The 267-nt window shown below is 55.1% G+C and overlaps 1 protein-coding gene across 1 annotated transcript in view; it reads right to left on the minus strand.

Annotated features, from left to right (window-relative positions):
* BOLA3 (bolA family member 3) overlaps positions 1-267 on the minus strand; it is a 2,659-nt gene that overhangs the window by 1,074 nt on the left and 1,318 nt on the right. The window lies entirely within an intron of this gene.

The raw sequence follows: 267 nt of genomic DNA on the forward strand, positions 1-267 counted from the left end.
CCCTGTTCCTTACCCTCAATGGGATCAGCCCCTGTTCCTTACCCTCAGTGGGATCAGCCCCATTCCTTACCCTCAATGGTCTCAGCCCCGTTCTTTCCTTACCCTCAATGGGATCAGCCCCTGTTCCTTACCCTCAATGGGATCAGCCCCGTTCTTTCCTTACCCTCAATGGGATCAGCCCTGTTCCTTACCCTCAATGGGATCAGCCCCATTCCTTACCCTCAATGGGATCAGCCCCTGTTCCTTACCCTCAATGGGATCAGCCCC

Source organism: Coturnix japonica, chromosome 22 (assembly GCF_001577835.2).
Source record: "Coturnix japonica isolate 7356 chromosome 22, Coturnix japonica 2.1, whole genome shotgun sequence".
In the NCBI taxonomy this organism is placed as follows: domain Eukaryota; kingdom Metazoa; phylum Chordata; class Aves; order Galliformes; family Phasianidae; genus Coturnix; species Coturnix japonica.